Source organism: Mytilus trossulus, chromosome 6 (assembly GCF_036588685.1).
Source record: "Mytilus trossulus isolate FHL-02 chromosome 6, PNRI_Mtr1.1.1.hap1, whole genome shotgun sequence".
NCBI classification, from domain to species: Eukaryota; Metazoa; Mollusca; class Bivalvia; order Mytilida; family Mytilidae; genus Mytilus; species Mytilus trossulus.
The window spans coordinates 7,342,226-7,364,277 of NC_086378.1; the positions used below are offsets into that span (position 1 = coordinate 7,342,226).

General features: G+C 31.9%; 1 protein-coding gene across 3 annotated transcripts in view; it reads left to right on the top strand.

Moving 5' to 3' along the window:
- The window catches only part of LOC134720684 (ATP-dependent DNA helicase Q4-like), a 185,455-nt gene that overhangs the window by 66,101 nt on the left and 97,302 nt on the right, over positions 1-22,052 (top strand). The window lies entirely within an intron of this gene.

Genomic DNA, 22,052 nt, shown 5'->3' on the forward strand with positions numbered 1-22,052 from the left:
AAAACATGGGCTTACCCATTTCTGTTTATATCAGTTTGTTAATCCACAAATTCTTGAAAAATGCTTGACAGAATTAAACCAGTTTCACAGAATTTTAAGGGCATTAAACCTATTTTTGTGACACTTTCCTTAAGAACTACGAAACACATGGACTTTTGGTCAGCAGCTTTGATATTAGCTTCTTTGCAAATATCTTATTCAATTTCTATCAGATTTTTTGGTAAATGTTTTTATGCCCCACTCATAATTATGCTCCATTTCTGTTTTTGTTAGAGTCAGCAACCTGGTACAAAATGTAATCACATTTCTACTGAAAACTCAACTATCATAATGACAAAACATTTCATTAAGAAAGAGGGGGGATAGGACCTTTATCTGGACTCCGGGATCTGCTGTTTTTAAGCTCGGGATTTCAGGTTCCGGGAATTCTTTTTTTCGGATTTTGGCATGCCAGGATTTACTTTATTTAATTTTGGGACCTCAGGATTTAGTGTTTTTTAGCCTGGGAATTTGGGATCAGGACCCCTCCTATCCCCCCTCAAGAAGGTTAAGCTAAAAGCTATACAACAAGAAGATGAAATATTAATTCCAATGTGCCTAATAAAATTGAATATGACCATGAATTTCTGGTCACCTTTTTGTATTTTTTTTTACTGTTTAGAGATGGTATAAAGTTTATTGACTTATGATTTAGACAGTGTTATTCAGGAATAATTTCCGTTTCCATGTAACAGCATTAAGTCTAATGTCAATAAACTTATAGATACTAATGCAAACATATAACAATATGTATAAATGTAAAGGCTATAGGAAAGGTAACTTGTCTATTACATTAATCAGAACAATTGGAATATTAGTAGACAGTCTTTTCTAGCAGTCTCATTTGTATAAAATGCATTAGGGATTAAAAATAACATTGAAATATAGAATACAGAGACATAGCAAGCATGATAACGTTCCACTAGAGACCAATATATTAGGATGTAAACAACTATAGGTCACTGTCTGACCTTCAACCTTGAGCAAAACCCATAATAGAAAAAAAATAAATTTAAGGGTCTGCATCAAACTTGAAAGAGATTGAATAATAAAAATTAAATTTATTCTTGTATAATTACATGACATGAATGTTTCATAAGAATCCATACCTGTGATTGGCTGACACGGTTTGCGATGCATTCTATTATTAAATTGTAGTTCTCATTTGAATTTAACATTCATGACAAAACATGCTTCTCTTGACAGTTTTACAACAATGCATTATAGAAAACACAAAAACATTTTCAATAAGTTCATAATTTCATGGTTACTTTTGTAGCATCAAAATTTAATTATAAGAATTGAATGCTTCTTTTTGTAATTTTATAGGGTTGTTAAAGCATTGATCGTTCACACATTTTTAGTATGAAGAGCTTCTGCACTTAATACAAAATGGGCTTTGGTCAACACTTTTACACCCCAATAAAGTTACAAAAAACACGCAATTTTCAAACAAATTTTTAATGCACTATCTGCACTTAGAAGAAAAGTCAATGTAGTTTTCTGTTTGTAAGGCCACCTGTTCTTTAAACTTATGGGTCAAGGTAGTGATGTCTCAAGTAGATGTAGTATTACAATAAAATGCACTTATAATCATCATAATCATTAGATACTATATAGAACTTGTCAGACAGCTGCTGGTGTAATTAAAAGAAAAGTTCATAAGTATTAAAAGGTGGTACCCAACACTTTCACTAAAATTAATTTGGCTCCTTTAATTTTCATAAAATTTTGACAATGTATTTACTTTGACCCTTTAACAAAAATATAAAAATTTCAAAAATTTTGAACCAACTGTTTTGTCAGAAAAATTACACTGGTTATATAGCAGTTTGACAAACACTAATTTTGATCATTGAGAAGCTTGATACATGTATTCCCTTTACAACTTAACTTAATTAAAACGTTTAGCTGACTTTACAGAGTTATCTCCCTGTAGTGTTAGGTACCATCTTAAGAAATCTAGATTAATTATACCACTTCAGTCAGATAGAATTGACTGGAGGAATTAGTAAACATACCGTGGCTGTGATGGGCATTCACAAAATTCACAGATTAACAACTGAGTCAATAAAAAAACAAATTGTCTCGCCAAAACACAATTTTTTTCTCTCAATTCTGTCTTATGTTTGCTGGAATTTGTTATGTAAACAGTCAGTGCAAGGAAGATTTCACACAGGGATGAACAATTTTAGATTTGTTGAGCCTGTGAAATGGGATACAATGATGAATGTGGTCAATTCTTTGTAGTTAATGTTATATTAAAAGTACAATGTTTAGAAATATCATTGTTCACCTTTTAACTGATACACATGCAGTGCTTGTAAATTAATTTTACTTTGACATTCATTGTAATGCTTTACTGTCTTTCTTTAGTGTTTTGTAAACCATTTTATGTCCTTTTTAGTATTATTTTGCTATAATGTTTGATTTTATTTAACATTTATCGTTAATAGACTCCAGAATGGAAAAGTATATTGCTATGTAACAATGGAAGGCTTAGAAATAAAGGAAACATTTAGGTTTTGATGTTAAATGAATGTTTATAATTATAGATTCTATATAGGTTCTCTGGTCTAATAAAATTAATGGGAAAGATTTTTAATTCTTTTATAGAATGGTATGCACTTTTATATTTTTTATCACCATAAAATAAAACAATTGAATTTAAAAGGACAGTGCTTGATTGTTGAAGGTCATATGGTGACCTATTATTACTTACATTGACGTCATTTGGACCTTGGTGGGTAGTTGTCTCATTGGTAATTACACTCATCACCTTCTATATCTCATACCTTATTTAGCAGAGGATTAAAACAAGAACAGAAAATAGACATCACCAATGAGAATGGATCTCTATAACCCAGAAATAGATGCTTTCTGACCTTCTTCTTGGACAAATCAAATCAAACAATCTGTGAACTACTATTCACTAAAAATCCCCCTGCCCTTTAAAAGTATAAGGTAAACAGGAAGTTGTTGAGTGATGAATCTGAAAACTATATATTGGAGAGATTGACAACTTCAGAGGGTCACTTTCCGGTAAATAATCACCTTACGTTCTTAGACATTGGCCAGAATGTTATGAAAGCATGTGAATAAAAGTTTTTTGATTAAACAACTGGAAACAACAGAAAAAAAAGAAAAGTGCTCTAAGAAAAAATAATGCTTCCATACCAAGCTTTATGCTCATTTTAACATGGGGCATTATATTCATTAATATCTTTATACCAAGCATTAGTGTTTTTAGTAATTATAACATGGCTTTGTTTACAAAGAGAAAAAAGAATGTTATATTAGAATTCCACTAGGCTTGCTGATGCACATTCTTATTTTGCCCATCGTAGCTAGTCAGCTAGGCTGACAAGGTGAATGCTTTATAATACAGAGTAATTCTATTGTTTATGAAAGTTTAAAATATCCTACAAGAAATATAGACATGAGATCAGTCATCATCACTTGCAAATGTCCATACTATCTCCATATCTAAGGGGCATAACTCATGTAAAATTAACGCTGTTTATCAAAGGGACATAATTTTATATATATTTCCTTTTGAAAAATAATTCATTAGCAGTCATTCATGAACTCTTCGACTGGTGGTGTAAACCTTTGATATTAATTTAGTAAAAAGTTTACAAGTAATGTTGGCTTGGAAGTGCTTACATTGCAATTTTTCATATCCAAGGGACATAACTCCTTAGGAAAATATGTGATCAATGATGATTTTATACACCAAACACATGAATGAAGGCTCTGTATTTAAATTTTTTAATGTCCTCCACGCCAAGTTTAGATGGGGATAAAAAAGACGTGTGTCATTTTGGTCTCTTGTGGATGGTTGTCTCACTTGCAATAATACCACATCTTCTTTTTAATCAATAAAGTTTTTCTTTTAGTATCTTCTTCTTAATCCATTCAGAAAAGTTAAAAAGTTACTCACAATTTCAACCATATGCAGGTAATGTCATTATGCCAATCCTATTTTGTTAAACATAAATTATACTTTAGTGTTTTAGAACAAAAAGAAGCTTATGAAGTTCATTGATTATTCAAAGTTACAAGAAGTCTAATGAATTTTATGCCAGCAGAAATAATAAATCAGTACATATGAACTACAATAAAAAGTCTTGTTAGATTGATCAGTCATCACAAATTATGATATACTTTAGTGTTTCAAAAATGCCTTTCTAGGTCAGCACAAAATATAATTTAGTGTTACTGAAAAAAATTTCCTGTAAGACATCCTTCTTAATTAAGATATTTGGGTTACAAAATCTTCTGTAATAACCTAGAATTAATCTTTCTAAAGATAATTAACCTCAAGTTGATTCTTATGTAACTTGCTTAAAATTGTAATTTTATAATCAATATAATTTGATGTGAAATGACATCTTATAATAGTCACTTCTTTAGATGGAATGAAATTGTCACTTATGTAACGGCTGATAGCTTGGGGGGAAGCATAACAGATCTTCGATTAACGAAGACCGATTTTCTTTCTCTTATATAATTTTCCGTAGAGAATTAACGGTTTAATAAAACTGCATCTGTCTTTGTTATGAATAATTTATGTGCAGATTGACATTAATGTAACCTCTTTCGTAATGTGTGATTTTTAAATAGAGTTATTAACTAGAATGTGGCTCACAAGAAATTGGTTTAATTTATTAAGATGACATGTGAAAATACAACTTTATCAAGATTTGCACAAAAAGTATTACCTGATTACATAACATTTGCAGCTCTATTATGTATTGTCTTTGATTAATGATATGTCATCATCTTATCCATTATCATTAACTCATTTAAGTCGGTGCTTTCATACTGACATGATTTAATCACAAATTCATAAATTATTATAAAAGAAACTAAGGTTCCAACTCCCTCGGGCAAAATTGACCTCAAATCGATGGGGCCACCAACATTCTGTTTCTTTTTGGTCCTTGATCCTCTAAGTTTCAGCTTTTTACACATACTAACTTCCAAATGTTTAGGTTTGAGAATTTCTTGTGAAAGTAAATCTGGAAATGTGCTACAGACATTCTTTTTATAAATTTATCAACATTATATTTTTTCATCAAATTTGTTATATTTTTTTTTTACAACAGTACATTTTTCACTTTAGAGTCAAAATTACAAACCACAGGAGATATTTTTGACCAATCGGTTTTATGAAATCTGATATATTATCACTCTGTTTTCACACAGTGTGAATGAATCTTCTTCAAATAATTCTGTATAAATTTTACAAAGAGATCTTTAAAGAAATATATTATTGCTTTGTTGGAGGTCAGGAACATCAAAGGCATTTTACCTGGATCTAGGTTGCACTTTATAGTGTACCCTACTAAAGTCAATGTATCTGATACTATGGACAAAAGTTACAGCTTCTATTGCACATATTTTATGAATCTGAGGGATAAAGTAGGTGTTTGAAAATAGAAAAAATTGTCAAAATTGTGTAATTCACTGGAATTTTGTTAAAGAAAGCCAGTGACGATAATAAAGTACTCATTAAAAGTACTAACCAAAAACCTTATTTGTGATGCTCTTTTATAATACACCAGTCTTATGGCATATCATTGTCTGTTTTCTCTCAACATTTCATACATTATGCAGATGTTCTTCAACCAATTCCCATGAAATTTTAACAGAATACTAGGATTGAAGGGAAAAAAGCTCCCTTTTAATTTCAAAATTTTAAAATTTTGTTGTCATATCAAAGGAAGTTGTTTACATGTCGCACACTTACTCCAGTATGCTTAGATTTCTTTACCAAATTGTTGAAATTTATTTATACAAGAAACCTCTTAATTTTGAAAATTTCTAGTTTGTCATTCCAGCTGGAGTAATGTGACTAGAAATTCAGATTTACATATATTTTCACCTTTTCCATAAAGTTTGGATTGGTGAATCTAGACATGATTTAAAAACATTTCCTGTTTATTTTAGTTATGGAACTTACATATAGCTGTATTGTTTGACACAAAATTTATTTTTGATTTAAGATATCCTCATGCATTTGTTTTCAGAGCCATTTTACTGTTTTCAGATAAGAACCTTTTAAATACAAATGCTTGCATTTCATTTGATTATGTCAACAATAGAAAAATGCACAATAAGGGTGAGACATAAGCTCTTGGCTTTGCTGCATATTATGCTTAAAATTATTGAGTGTTTACAACTAAATATAAGTAACATGGCCAAGATAATTTATTTTCTATGGTACTTTTATAGATAAATTGATAATTTTTCCTTATAAATCATGAAACTTTTGGTAAATTAGAGCATCGTGAGTTCTCTCTTCCATTTTATTAATATAATTTGATCTTATAGATGTGCACAAAATGTTTTCCCACTGGATGTAAAATAACTATAACAAATTCAGATCACAAATCAAAACCGAGGGTTTAAAAGTTAAAGTTTTATAATTTAGAAGGTGGATGACCATGTTACTTTAAGTTTCTTTCAGTCGTGGTTAACTTAAACCAAATAATCTTCTCCTCTGAAACTACTGGGCCAAATTCAACCAAACTTGGCCACAATTATCATTGGGGTATCTCGTTTAAAAGTATGTCCGATGACCAGACCAACCAACCAAAATGGCCACCATGGCTAAAAATAGAACCTAGGGGGTAAAATGTATATTTTGGCTTATATGAAACCAAATCATTTAGAGCAAATCTGACGAGGTAAAATTGTTTATTAGGTCCAGATCTATCTGCTCTACAATTGTTAGATTAATCGGACAACCCATTGTTGGTTGCTGCCCCTGAAAGGACCCCTGAAGGAGTTAATGCCCTTTATAGTCAATTTTTTACAATTTTTTGTAAATTTTTATAATCTTTCACAAAAATCTTCTCCTCTAAACTACTAAGATAAATTAAACGAAACTTATCCACAATCATTATTAGGGTATCTAGTTTAAAAAATGTGTCGTACAAAGATGGCTACAAATGATACATAGGGTGAAATGCAGTTTTTGGGATACGATTGCTGTCAAGCAATCTGTAGACTTTTACCATTGACCCTATGACACACTCCCTCACGTCATTCGTTTTATTCTAAACATTCGGCAACATCTCAGATTCTTATGATTGTCTTGCTTTAAAAGGTAAAAACAAGCAAAACAATTGAACATAAACAACTTTTCTGTAATGTTTTACTCATAATCTTCATGTGTGATATTTTCCTTGACTTTTATGCGTGTTTTTAACAATACGGAAAATCAGAATTAAACAGTATTTATATTTAGTGTTTTTATAAATTTAGAAACACGTCAGAGGGAATTCCCAAATTTGATAACTTGCGAGAGTTCTCTGAAAGCCGATCGATAATTATATTTCTGTCACAAGAACTGAAGTGGAGTATTTCTATATTTTACCGTTATGAAACTGATATTTGATACTGTACTCTCATAAAGAAATGGAGAACCATTCATCATATCATTTGATAAACGTTCTTGTTCCAAATCGCAAGTCGCGGTTTGTTTATGTTTTAATGTCCATGCGTGGTCTCACTAATTAGAGACAAAAAGAATTGTAGAGACAAAAAGCGTCGAGAAGCGACAAGAAGAATAATATTAGCAACAAGAAACTATTTAGCGACAAGAAAACATTTTTTTATTTATATTTTACTTATTCGAAATAAATATTAAAAAAATATGCAAAAGAAAACAATTTCAACGACAGGAAAGTTAATTTTTGATAGGGGGGAAAATGAAACTTGTAAATCTAATTCAGTTGCTACATTTATTTATATGATAATTTATAAGGTATCACAGGTATATTTTGTATTTTTATTTGTTTTTAAAACCATTTTTGTACAATATATAATTAACTTGCAAAATAAATTATTTGTGCATAATTGTCCAGAAAATACATACACAAATTGTGAAATACAAATTAAGAACTGAAATCAAACAAGAGGAAAACATAATTAAAATGTGAATATTTTTCATCATTTTATTTAGTGTATTGTGTCATTTAACGATATTTATCATGTTTATGCATATAGATTGAAGATTAAAGGAAACTGATGACAATCTTGAGTTTTCAACAGGTGTTCACTATTCGGTACAATAATTTTATATTCTGGTGCGTGTAATTGATGAAGGTGTTAATGGATGTTATTGTTGCAATAAAACAAAGGACACGCACCTAGTTAATCTCATTTGTTGCTCTTAATTGTGTATTACCTTAGAGTGAAGCCACAGCTAATGTTGGTCCTATCAGGAAAAATTAATTGTACAGTTAGGAAGGAAATAATATTTCATGTTTTTGTTTTATTGAATCCTTCAAAAGGGAGGTGACAAATCTTTGTTTTTATTTTCATTTTATAGTGTTTACATTTCCTTTGCTCTTACACATGTTTAATTTCTACATCTTTCAATATGATAATAAAAAGTACACAATCTCTTCATCGATTTTTTTTTATTTCTTCATCTTTCAATATAATCCTAAAAAATATTTTAATGTATGTGATAACAAAATGTATTCTTGTCGCTAAATAGCTTCTTGTTGCTTTTTGTCACTTATTATTTTTCTTCTTGTCGCTTCTTGACGCTTTTTGTCGCTAATTAGTGAGACCCCACATGCGTGTAGTTTTCCTGATTTCAAGGGGTATCAGATTGAGTGATTCCCCGATTCATTGATTAATTTGAAACTCATTGGATTCTTTCTATGTCTGTCTGCATATGGAGGGCTATTGTTGTTGCATATTTTTAAATCACATGCATAATTTAAATTAAAATAAATGTTTCATCGTAAAAATTACCTATAACACCCCTTCAGCAGAAATGGAATCTTCCATGTTATCGTTTCGAGTTGTCTCCCTTTTCGAAGTATTCGTCAAGAAGAATTAACTCGTTAATGCCGGTAAACGTCGTATTATATTAAGAACGATCTCAATGTAAACAGAGGAGTGTGTACGGAAAGGAGTCATGCCCTCTGACCCAAAGGAACTTCAATAATTAAAGAGCAAGAATTGGGGTTCCTCCTAAACTGGTCCGCCGTTCTATATATAGCTTCGCACCGAAGGTCAGTGTAGCGATAAGTGAACACAATAGGGGTCCAGGTTAGGGTTCCTCCTAGAATTACGGTGATAAGATACGGAAGCAAGTTAACTCGTACCACGGCATTGGAACCAAAAAAGTTGTACTACTGGGAAGTCGTAACATTCAGAAATATATATAAAAAATATGATGTTTTATGGGTTTCTGTTTGTAAACTTAATAGAAATAAAGTTGAATTACTTGAATTTTACACAGGAGTTAAATGAAAACTTAGACAAAAATAAAGAATGCTTTGAAGCATTAATGTTTTAACTGATCTTTCAAACTAGAACATAGGCGGATCCAACCCCCCCTTTTTTTGTGGAAAAAATTTGGTTGATAATAAAGGGAATCATTGAAGCATGACTGGAGCGGGCCCCCTCTTAGGTCAGTCAGCGGGCTCCCCCTTAGGAAAAGTTCTGGATCCGCCACTGTAGAACTTAATCCAGAGGAAAGTTAAAACATTGCTTTAACTGTACCTTATTAAAATTGAACATGTTGAATATGTATATATCCAATTTAAGTTAATTAAAGCTGTAATCCATGATCACAAATTGAATGCTATGTTTACAATTATTGAAAGCCATGTGCTTTTTTTGCGGGGAAAATGCGGACCCCCTTAACAGGAATCAGTTAAATTTCATTTATTTATAGACAGTAAAAATAATTTTGGCAATGATTTTGACTAACTGCTAAGATTTAATTATTCATGAAAAATTTTCTTCGGGTGAAACTGTATATACCTTAATTATCTACATCTGCCACAGTATTTTCTATCCAATATACAAGGAACATACATGTAAGCTACAAATTGGTCATTGCGCTTTCAAATTATATACATTTTACAGACTTAAGAGGTATTGGGTGAAAGTAACGTATATCATGTATATTCATCATTTAACACCATTTGAATGCATTTAAATAAGTTGGTATGAGTTAGCAATGGTACGAGTTTGCATTGGTACAATTTTTTTTTTAATGGTACGAGTTTACAATGGTACAGGATAACTATAATTCGATAAAACACAATAAGTACATGGCTCATACACGTGAAACGGGGATTGGCTATTCTTTAAGTTGAGTGACTATTCAGATTGTAACATTTTGCATGTGCAGTTGAATTAGTTTAGAGAATAATACTATCCAGCTGTACCAGGGTTACCGGCCAAAAATGCTTGAGACTCGCGCATGTTCATGCTTTTTTTGCAACAGTATTCTTGGATCTATTTCTTTCCTCTTTGATCTTTTGAATTTTGGCCAAATCTCATGCATTTGTTTAATGAAAATTTGGCAGAACTGCTATACATGTGTCAATGAAAACTATGGCAATCGTATCCCTCAGAGCATTCTGCTCTTTGATTGACTCATATCTCTGAAACCAAAGCATTTAGAGCAAATCTGACAAGGATAAAATTTAGCTTTTTGTTCTGCTTCACTGGTTTTTTTTGCAGAAGAAGCAGGCTTTTGACATTGGAAAAAGTTTTTTTTTCAGTTTTAAATCTGAACTCATGAATTTAATGCACTTTAATTTGACAAGTTGCAGAGAATTGAAGAAGAGAAAGAGAAATTTTGAAATTGAAAGAAAATTTTATTTGTAAGAAGCTCAAATTGAGGAAATTGTACTGCGACAAATCATGGTGGTTTATCTTTCCATGATACTCAAAATTCTTCTTGGAAAATCAGTGTTACTATGCATACCTGTCAACTGACCCGTATTCTGCCGGTGTAACCCGAGATTTTCACAATTCTGAGGAATCACCCGGGACACCCGCCGGGTCATTGAAATAACCCGGGAATTCCGAAAATGACCCGATTTCACCCGTATTTCTTAGCCTTGAGATTGATTTCATAAGTGATATTCCTTTGAAATACCGGCAAATTCGTAATTCTTCCATGAACAGGAAGTTCATCTAGCTATGTAAACTGTCAAATTAAGTGACCCATTAAGTGCATGGCTTCACTTGACAGCTTTGGTGTCAAACACACTGTTAATTAACACCAATTACCTTAGCTTTAGGTCGTAAATGAATTGCACTTTTGGTTTACAACCATATTTCAACTTAGAAGAGTTACTTCCCCTTATTTGTCACCATTCAAAATTATTCCTTATATTTACATTTTATGGCATGTATGGGTGAAAAAGATAAAATCATATAAATATAAAATTCAAAAACATAATGAAAAATAACTTTTGATTATTTTTATACCTTCATACAATTTAAAAAAAAAGTTGAAAATTATTTTTTTTACATTTATTCTTCCTTTAACTGTATTACTATGTTTTATCATAGTCTAATTTCCTTTTAATCAAATGATGGACCGACCGTGCCAGGGCTGAAAAGCCAGTCAAGGTCGTTAAAAACTTCCATATATATCAAATGATGTTATTTTTAAAAGCTACATAGCCAGTAGTCTCAAAAATTTTACATATGAAAAATAAAATGTACACAAAAAGTGAAGAACATAAATGTGTTGCACAAAAAATCTTTAAAAGTGCAATGAAATAATAATTAATTTTAAAATGACTTAACCAAGTGAACATGCATTGATGTTTTGGTATCTTTGATATACATTATAAGAAAATGTACCATGACCTGCATTTTCATCGTCACAGGTTGACAGGTATGACTATGTCCTTATAAGATGAATTACATGACAGATTTAAAAGTAAACAATGATAGAATATTTGTCAGAAGATAACAACAGTATGTTGTATATATGTAATCCTCCAATTATTACATAAAATACCACAGGTGGCACTGTCACCTACATAACTTGTAACTGACCATGTCTAGTATCTTTGTTTACTTTTTCTGGAAAGAACTTAATAAAACTTGCACTTCTGTTTATATAGACAATGCAATTTCCCACAGGAACTCCTTTTACAGCTTAATCAGTGCCACTTTTACTATGCAGTTTTGTGAAAAATTATATCACAGAACGGAAAGATAATACATTGTATGCACTACTATAGTATTAAAATGTCAAAATATAGAGCTGTGTGGCATTCTTTTTGCATGCTTCAGAATAAATTTTTCACCGCTATAAAATGTTTTGGTCACAGTCCCAACTTAAGTGACTATTAGATGAAACATAGAGATCATATATGGGAACCAGTATGTCAACAAATCAAATTATCTATGAGTATTATTAATCTCCTCAAAAGAGGCGTGGTTTGAAAAACAGCTGTATTGATGAAGCACTCAATACTCATAATTACATTTTTTTTTTGCATGGACAATAAAAATATGATTTTTATCAAGTTTTTCTCTCATTTTTCTGTGCACTCTATTGGGAAAGCTTGTGTCATTCTCAATTTTAATTGAAGAATTAATCATTTGCAAACCTTTTGGCCATCATTGTAGTTAAATGATTCTAATATGACTAAAAAGACTTAAAAAATAATGACAATTAACCGTTTTCCAACTTCATTATTTTAGTTCTTATAGAAGTTGCTGCCCACTCACAATCCCAAGAAAGTACATTTTTAAAAGTACATATTTGTTTATATATGAAACATGGGCTTACATTTTACAATAAGGGAAATTACTAGAATCTGTCATCTATTTTTGAGATAAAACATATGGATGGACTCTTGGTTTGTGCTTAGGGTCTACAATAAAAATTTCAACCCCTAAACTTGATTTGTTTTGAGACAATATAACCAGAATGATTATAGTTGTTTATTGTCCCAAAAGTAAGGCAGTTTTATACTGATGATCATACCGCTATGGTATTATATCAAGAGCATAATGCCATTGGCAAAATTGCAATAAGAAGCTGCTCATCATATAATCATTAAAAGAAGATTATATTGGGAACCACATCCTGGAACAAGATTTCTTTGTTTCCGGAATAATAATTATGACACAAGAGGAACAATTATTGTTGTCACTTCAATCATTTTGGAACTCTAGGAACTTATTAATTTTTATGTGAAAATTTGGAAATAAGAACGTGTTATGATTGCTGATAAGAAAACTCTCCACTAGTGCCTATAATTTTTGGTTCATCTTGTACCTGTTTGAATACAATACATGTTTTATCAATCTTTTTGACACTAGTATGTTTGGCTATACTGGTTTGATATCAAATAAGATTTAACAGATAAACATTTCTACATAAGAGAATGTGTGGACTAAGTCAGGAATATGATATTTGTGGTCCATTGGTTTGATTTTCTTGAGCTTTTCATTTTACCATTTGATAAGGGACTTTTTTATGAGTTCAGTATTTTTGTGATTTTGCTTTTATGCTTCAGTCTTTTTTATGCCTTAATAACGTATTTAAACCTTCATGGAATTCATGAACCTTTGGCACAACTATTTTATGATTGCTTTTGTGTTTTCTTGATAATTAGAAAAAGGCGTCAAAAGAATTATATAAAGATGTTGAACCAAATTAATTCTTATTAGCAAAGAAAAGTAAATACATAAATTTTATTATTTAGACAAATATTACAAATTTACCTCTTCAAGATAAAAAAAAAAGTATAAAAAAAACCGCATTTTTCTGTATTTCCTTGTTTAATAAATGAAGGTTATTTCCAATCAACACTATTTTTTATTTGTCAGCCATCTTTGTTGTCTGTTAACCTTTACAAAAATCTTCTCCTCTGAAACCATTTGGCCAAACTTGGCCACAATCATCATTGAGGGTGTCTAGTTTAAAAATGTATTCAATGACCATGACTATCAACAAAGATGGCAAACATGGCTTAGAATAGAACATAGGGGTAAAAAGAAAGTTTTGCTTATTATTTTGGAAACTGCTTTGAATTTGAGACATTTTTACAGAGCCACATTGTTATGAATGTTCAGCTTGAACTATTGTAACCCAGCAGACAACTTTTTATAGGAGTTATTGCCCATAGATGACAAATTTGGTCATTTAAAAAAATCTTTATTATCTTGAAAAAAATAAAATAGATTCACAGACACCATAGAATAAAAAGTTCAGCAAGGCACTCTTTTAAAAGGGTTACAATCTTCAGTCATTAGATTTATTGCCCTTTTTTAATGACAGTTTTAACCAATTTTTGGGCCTTATTTCATGAATAAAATTGAGAATGGAAATAGGGAATGTGTCAAAGAGACAACAACCTGACCATAGAATAAACAACAGCAGAAGTCACCAACAGGTCTTCAATGTAGCAAGAAATTCCCGCATCCAGAGGCGTCCCTTCAGCTGGCCCCTAAACAAATATATACTAGTTCAGTGATAATGAACGCCATTATAAATTAACTCCAAATTGTACACAAGAAATTAAAATTAAAATAATACAAGACTAACAAAGGCCAGAGGCTCCTGACATGGGACAGGCGCAAACATGCGGCGGGGTTAAAAAATATTTATGAGATCTCAACACTAAAACTATAACAGATAAACAGAGAAAACTATAAAAAAAAAAAACAGAAATAAAATCTTAAAATAAGTCAATAAAACCAAATAGTTAATTGACTCCTTTTTAAATTTATTGCCCTTTGATGATGATTTTCCCATCTTTCTTAATTAAAAAAAGCACTGTAAAAAATAGATAGATATTATAAATGCAAGAAAAAAATAGATAGATATCATAAATGCAAGAAGGATCAGCAGGCAAAGTCAACAAATAAGCCATTATTAGGGTTATTGCCCTTTAATAATAGATTTTTATTGTAAAAATGAATAAATTGATAAATAGAAACTTTAGAAAGGAAGATATACAAATTTATTATACTTCACGTTAAAATGCCATATTTTGATTGGCTAATACGAAGGTGTCAATTTACTCTATCACATGGCTGAGAGGGTGACAATTTTTTTAAATGTTACCCTCTCGTCTAGACCAATCAGAAATCGATAATTCAAAGAACAATGAATTGAATTTTAATACATCAAGGAATTAAATACAATGCTTAAGTTCTAAGTTTTGGCTCAGATTTTATTATAGACTGTTAAAATAAATAAAATAAAACATCTTGCTTGACTTTTTTTTTTCTAATGCCCGTAAAGTTGTTATGAACGTAACGTTGTTATGAACGTGACGTTGTTATGAACGTGATGTCATAGAAAATACTTTTAAAATAAAAGTAATCTGTAATAGCTAATAATGATAGGACATTCAGTATAATAAATTAAATAACACATAGCTGAGAGGGTGATAGAGCAGATTGGAACCCCTCGAAAAGGCATTGTCAACCTTGGCTTCGCCGCGGTTGACAATGTTTTCTCAGGGTACCAATCTGCTCTATCACCCTCTCAGCTATGTGTTATTTATATAATGTCACATGGCTTAAATTGTTGGTTAATTTTCAATAGAGTTCTTCCCCAATTATTGATGGGTTTTTGGAAAGTTTGCTATAGCTTGCTATTGCCTACTTTCCATAGCCATCGGCCTCAAACTTATGGTGACAGATTATCGCCATTTATTCTGATCCGAGATAATTTAGTACTAGTGTTTGAATTCTGATTCTTGGAAGGTTCTTTTAAAATTTTGAGTAACTTCTCATTTGACTGAAAAGATTACAAAAAATTGAATGTTCACCGACCATTCAGATGAATTTAACTTCATTTTGAAAATGAGTATTGCAAACACTACTTCGCAGATCTGCCATACGCTGAAGAGAAAATCACAAGAAATCTACGCCAGATTGCGTCAGTTAATTTCATGAATGAACATTTTCCGCTCTACTTTTACCTGTTTACTATGTTCGTACGTAAACGTGGTAAAAGCCCGAGAGTATCGAAAAAATCGGGAATGAGGTGCAAGCCGTCGGATAATTGACAAGTGATAATGATTTTTTATATCAAAACACAGGTGATAGAATATAAAATACTCGATAATTATATGTCTAATGTCTAATGTCTCAGTAATGGACGAGTACAGGTAAATACGGTACATGTACTGGCTTTCATAAAAAAGAATAATAATTTTAAAATGCATTGTTTTTGTCTAAACATCGACCGAAACTTCAAAGGTTTTGATGCCAAAAATCAGTTGAAAACTTTTTTTAAATACATTCCAATGTGGATATAAGGGCCTTCACTCGTTCAACATGCTCAAGTGGATCAAACTGACAGCAGAAAAAACATGACCAACGTCAATTCTTCTTCAGTCTTCTTCCAATAATTTACATCATACCACCTCTGGTGTATTATCGCAAATACGTATCATATAGCATCCATATTAAAAGCAACCAGGTCAGCATCTACTTCTTGAATACCATAGCTCAGGGTATTAAGACAAGTGCTGTTGAAATGATTAAGGTTCTTGAAATTATGATGATGTGTACCCTTTGGCTTGAATGGCTGCATTTCACCTCATAATTTATATATATTACAGACAAACATGTGCATAGCATGCCCTTTTTTAATAGAAATTCAATTGCTTTGTCATCCAAACACAGAGGCAATGATTACCATAATATATAAAACGAATGGCTTACAACAAAACAATTATGAATCTAGCGTATATAAACCTTTTATTCATGTGATCATACTGCTGTTGTTATGCTCCCACTGTATTGAGTTTTATCCTTGTTCTTCTGTAAGTATGTACATTCTTCCCTTACTTATAAGTACCTCCGTATATATCCCAAAATTCGTTTCTGTTTTCTTACTTTAGTTTTCCTGAACTAAATTGTATGAAACTGATACGCAATGCTTATAACCACAATTCACAAGTCAAGTTTGAATTTTTGTTGCGTAACACTAAACTTGTACCATTCTCACGTTTAATGCGACTTTACAAAAAGAAAAGTTGCTGGAAACTTAAGCTTCTGTTCTCTAATTAGTATAGTTTGTCTTGACCAAATGTTATGAAACGTATACACAATTCTCATTACCATAAACACTGATCAAGTTTGAATTTGTGGATTTAGTTTTACTGCTCTAGGGTAGTGCTTTGTTACAAATGAAACCAGATGCTCTGCAGGGCACAGCTTTATACGACCGCAGAAGTCGAACCCTGAACAGTTGGGACAAGTATGGACACAACATTCAAGCTTGATACAGCTCTGAATTTGGATTGCGATCAAATTGTTGACATAACATTTTGGTTTCTGACACAAAACAAATGTCAAGATCTTACAATTCTATTGCACAATACTGTATAATTAGAATGAATACACAGTGTTTATTAACCCATAATTCAGATCAAGTAAAAATGTTGGTAGTGTCACATTTACAGTTCATGAGCTTATAAAGTTAATGCTAGCGAGGGCATCATTTGAGTCCCATGGACATGTTCCCTATTTTTGATAAAAGCCTTTAAAATGAATTCACTTTCTTTACAGTTGTATTTAAGTTACTGTAACTGTCTTATTTATAAGTAAGGATGCAGTTTTTTTTGCAAAGAACCAATGCTATCCAAAAGAGTTCAAAGAATGAAAATGTTTTAATAACTATAGGCCACTCTAAAGGTCGTCAAAAATGAGAAATGTTAACGTTTGTAACATATACATGTAGAAAGCTTTAACGTGCCCCGATATGAAACATAGGGAACAATTCAAACAAACAAAAACTTGTTAATTTACTAAAAACAAATATGAAGGACTTAAACCATTAGAAAAATACTAATTCACAGGCCCTTGAAGTTGACATGGCATGGGTACTTAAAGAAATTAACAGAGCTTTCTGCATGTATATTTCATTATTTTAGATCTACAGTCATGACAGTTTAAAGTTGCAATCATGAGAAAATATCAAACCTTTTTATGATAAACATGAAAAAGAGATTTTTGATAATTACTGACGAGACAATGGTTTAGTTTAATACATCAATGCTGTGTTGAAATACATACAGGTCTATAACCTTTTTGGAATAATACACAGCTAAAGTTGCAAACTTTCCAGAGGTGCTATCCAGCACTTTGATTTTCTCTCTCAAAAAGTTGCCATTGTTGAAGATGACACCATATCTTTTAGAGTTTCTCTTTACACTCGTCATGCCTCATACTAAATATCTATCACTGGCAATTGTCTATTAGTTATATGAAATCAACCTTGCACATGGAAAAAACATTTTTGTAAAGTGGAAAGGGAAAAGCTTTTTTGAAAAAGAACAGTACTTAAATTAATTAATGCTGAATATCAGTATTTTATTTCTCATAGTTTGGCCAAATTTCACTTTTCAAAATTGAGCAATGACTGTTTATACAAAGCAGCTAACACTAGGTGTATGGCTATTGACTAAATGAAACAACAGACCTGTAAGAGGGTAGTAATGTCTTTTACCGCCAGATGTCAAATGGTTTAAATTTTACTGTGATTTGTCAACATCTCAAATAAAAATTGTTATTGTCATTTTTGGAAAAAGATTTACATGATCTGTCAAAATCAGTTAATTTTTATCGTGTTAATGTCATTCTCCAAAAATTACCGTTAACGTCATTTGCCATTAATCGTCATGAAAGTACCCCTATTACAACCCTCCTGTTACTTAGACTTGTCCGATCAGCTGTAAACAAGTTTGTTCATCTAGATGAGAAGATTATAGACAAAGACCACTGGCAGTGAAATTAATACAATGATAATGCCATAAAACCTTGAAAGTGATCAAAATAAAAGATAAATGAGCTAAATGGCAATTAAACAGATGAGACTTGCATTTATAAGTCATAATCACTAAACACTTGACATTACAGACAAGGCCATCAGAGGACAAATCTTAGGTATGGTGACCTAAGACAATTTCTAATTTCCTTTTTTGAAGATTTGTTTCTGTAGACAGGAAGTCTGATAAATAGGGAAATTTGATAATTATTAGATAAGGCATCAGATTATTTGAACCAATGATGATCTTCTGAGCAAGAGAAGAAAACCTCCAGTATTGACAATATAGCTTTGAATTGAAATTGATGAAATGAAAACTGCATGCATGTCTATGCTTTGCATGGTAAAAGTAATTAAAATGATTTAAGTACCAAGTATTTGTTTTAGCATTAAACATATCCTTTTATCAAGCTTTTAGAATTAGCCATGATCGATCATTGTATTGGCATTTCCAAAGGAGTACCAAACTTTAAAATGTTAAAGCGGAGATGTTTGAGAAATGTCACTTCCCGGTGTCTAATTAGCGTGTCAGGTTTGTTAGATCACATAATTAGATGAAGGGATTATATCAACTCCGCTGACAATCAATTTTAAATAGTTCTCATGATAATCACCCCTTTAGAATGTCTTCTCGCACACAATTCAAGTGCAGATTCCCACTATACATTTAACAAGATTTTTTCCTCTCCTTATATCACTCTGTCTGTGACATTTAGTCATGGGGCTAGACATTTAGCTATCCTACACTACATCAGCCTTCGAGGCTTTAACATTTAGGCTCAGTGTGTGATTCAGGTTCCATTAAGACATCATTAACTTTTGTCAAACCTTCATTGAACTTTACACAACTTATCATGCTTATCGATAAAAGCTATTTATGATAAAAAGACAGACTGAACAGGCCTGTAGCCAGGAATTTCCAAAGGGGGGGGGGTGTATTTGGACTCACAAACTCGACTTTAACAGTCACAATTCAAACAGAACATTGACTTTAACAGTGCTTATTTGTTTTCAAGGGGGGTGTCCGAATCCCCCTGGCTACGGGTATGCTGAATACATACATGACATAGCAGAATTTTGAAAATATTTTTATATCAATTTTCCATTTGTTTAATATGTTTTATCATTTGATTTTGCTGTTATGATTTTCCTTAGAGTTCAGTATTTTTGTGATTTTACTTTCTACATCATTGTACTTAGTTTCTGACTTATGACAGGAAATTGAGTTATTTTATAAAGGCCTTTTTAGCTCACTTGGTGTCCGTCGTCGTCGTCGTCTGTCGTCATAAACTATTTCAAGAATCTTCTCCTCTGAAACTACTAGGCCAATTAATTTAATGACAATTTTTCACAATTTGTTCATCATATTTGCTTACTTTAAAAAATCTTCTCCTCTAAAACTACTTAACCAAATTCAACCAAACTTCAACTGAATGATCAGTAGGGTATATAAAATAAAGTTTGTGGTTTTTTTTCTATTTCGTCATAAAACATGGCTGTCATGGCTAAAAATAGAACACAGGGTAAAATGCAGTTTCTGGCTTATATCTCAAAAACCTCAGCATTCAGAGCAAATAAGACAAGAAGTTAAAGTATTGATTAGGTCAAGGTCTACCTGTCCTGAAATTTACAGCCGAATTGGGTAACTGGTTTTTTAGGTACGATGCCCCTGAAATGATGATTTTAAAGAAATTTTGCAGTTTTTGGTTATTATCTTGAATGTTATTTGAATTTTGGATCCTCAATGCTCTTCAACTTTGTATTTATTTGGCTTTTTAACTATTTCGATCTGAGCGTCACTGATGAGTCTTATGTAGACGAAACGCGCGTCTGGCGTATAAAATTATAATCCTGGTACTTTTGATAACTATTTACACCACTGGGTCGATGCCACTGCTGGTGGACGTTTCGTCCCCGAGGGTATCACCAGCCCAGTAGTCAGCACTTCGGTGTTGACATGAATATCAATTATATGGTCATTTTTATAAATTTTATGTTTACAAATTTTGAATTTTTCGAAAACTAAGATTTTCTTACCCCAGGAGTAGATTACCTTAGCCGTATTTGGCACAACTTTTTGGAATTTTGGATCCTAAATGCTCTTCAACTTTGTATTTATTTGGCTTTTTAACTATTTCGATCTGAGCGTCACTGATGAGTCTTATGTAGACGAAACGCGCGTCTGGCGTATAAAATTATAATTCTGGTACTTTTGATAACTATTTACACCACTGGGTCGATGCCACTGCTGGTGGACGTTTCGTCCCCGAGGGTATCACCAGCCCAGTAGTCAGCACTTCGGTGTTGACATGAATATCAATTATATGGTCATTTTTATAAATTTTATGTTTACAAATTTTGAATTTTTCGAAAACTAAGATTTTCTTACCCCAGGAGTAGATTACCTTAGCCGTATTTGGCACAACTTTTTGGAATTTTGGATCCTCAATGCTCTTCAACTTTGTATTTATTTGGCTTTTTAACTATTTCGATCTGAGCGTCACTGATGAGTCTTATGTAGACGAAACGCGCGTCTGGCGTATAAAATTATAATCCTGGTACTTTTGATAACTATTTACACCACTGGGTCGATGCCACTGCTGGTGGACGTTTCATCCCCGAGGGTATCACCAGCCTAGTAGTCAGCACTTCGGTGTTGACATGAATATCAATTATATGGTCATTTTTATAAATTTTATGTTTACAAATTTAGAATTTTTCGAAAACTAAGATTTTCTTACCCCAGGAGTAGATTACCTTAGCCGTATTTGGCACTACTTTTTGGAATTTTGGATCCTCAATGCTCTTCAACTTTGTATTTATTTGGCTTTTTAACTATTTCGATCTGAGCGTCACTGATGAGTCTTATGAAGACGAAACGCGCGTCTGGCGTATAAAATTATAATCCTGGTACTTTTGATAACTATTTACACCACTGGGTCGATGCCACTGCTGGTGGACGTTTCATCCCCGAGGGTATCACCAGCCTAGTAGTCAGCACTTCGGTGTTGACATGAATATCAATTATATGGTCATTTTTATAAATTTTATGTTTACAAATTTTGAATTTTTTTCGAAAACTAAGATTTTCTTACCCCAGGAGCAGATTACCTTAGCCGTATTTGGCACAACTTTTTGGAATTTTGGATCCTAAATGCTCTTCAACTTTGTATTTATTTGGCTTTTTAACTATTTCGATCTGAGCGTCACTGATGAGTCTTATGTAGACGAAACGCGCGTCTGGCGTATAAAATTATAATCCTGGTACTTTTGATAACTATTATTATAGATACAGATAAACTGTTAAAAGCAAAAATGTTAAGCAAAGTAAGATCTACAAATAAGTCAATTTGACCAAAAAAGTCAATTGACCCCTTAAGGAGTTATTGCCCTTTAAAGACTTTTTTCACAATTTGTTCATCAT